This window comes from Echinops telfairi, unplaced genomic scaffold, assembly GCF_000313985.2.
Source record: "Echinops telfairi isolate 266 unplaced genomic scaffold, ASM31398v2 ScPeMD7_443;HRSCAF=831, whole genome shotgun sequence".
In the NCBI taxonomy this organism is placed as follows: domain Eukaryota; kingdom Metazoa; phylum Chordata; class Mammalia; order Afrosoricida; family Tenrecidae; genus Echinops; species Echinops telfairi.
Genome location: NW_022104341.1, coordinates 16,545,331 through 16,546,494, shown reverse-complemented (window position 1 = coordinate 16,546,494; position 1,164 = coordinate 16,545,331).

Sequence of the window (1,164 nt, the reverse complement as noted above, 5' to 3'; positions counted from 1 at the left end):
GTGCTTGACACAATGGATGTATGTGTGGATTGTGATAAGAGCTGTAAAAGTCCCCAATAAAATGATTAACCAAAAAAAGCATAATCTCAGAAACCCTGTGTGGGAACACTTTGTGTAGAGCCGACTCAAAGGCAGGAGCTTTAAGTTTGATGGGCCATCTGGAAAGAGGTAGATTCATATCCCTCAGGAGGAAATCTGGGTGGCATTGCATTCCTGGCCAGTCATCACTCTCTTAGGGCAGGGTTTAAAATAAGTTTGATGAATATGAAACCATTCAGAGCTTTGAGATAGAAGGCCTAGAAGTCTGCTAGAGAAAGGGAATTTCTTCCTTTTATGATTTTTCATCTGATGAATCACTGTTCTATGGCCCAAAATTAGCTCATTGATCTGCTTGAATTCTTTTATCAAGGACATAATTATATTTATAGATGAAAATCACATCATATTTTGCTATTTCAGAAATCCTTTATTATATTCTTAAAGTGTTGACGTGATCAAAGATGTTTCCCTATCTTCTTCTAAGCTTCAGGAAAGAAAACACATGTCCCTTTTGTTCCTCAGCACTCAAAACATGAAGAGAAGAAATGAAGCTATCTTTTTGGTGTCGTTCCCCCACACCCCTCCCACCATTAGCTGTAGAGTTAGTAATCCTACTGAGAGATAATGACAGCTAAGTAAGTGTTTGTCTGGATAAACTGCTGCTGTTTTGATTTCCTCAAAGATTTTCTCTCTGGATAAAGTAGCAGTAAGAGCTAGATTAATTTAATAACACCCTGTACCTGATGTAGCCAGTCACCAGCCTTCAAAAACTAAAGTGCTTGCCTCCACAGTGGTGTAAAGTATAGAAGGTTGTCTAGACCTCTAATAGAATGTGTGGGTCTTAAACATAAATTTCCTATTGAAGAAGTCTGCTGCAGAACATAAGCAAATTTATGGATCATTTTACGGAAGTTTTATAATTTAGAATAAAACTTCAGTCCCATATTTTCTCCTGACATCTAGTTATTGTGCAAAACGATGTTGCTGATGTTGGTATTGTTCACTGGCATTGAGTCAATTCTGATTTGTGGCAACCCCACATGTTACAGAGTAGAACCATCCCATGGATTTTTCATGGCATTGCATGAACAGGGGTCATCAGGACTTTTCTTCTGAGGCACCACT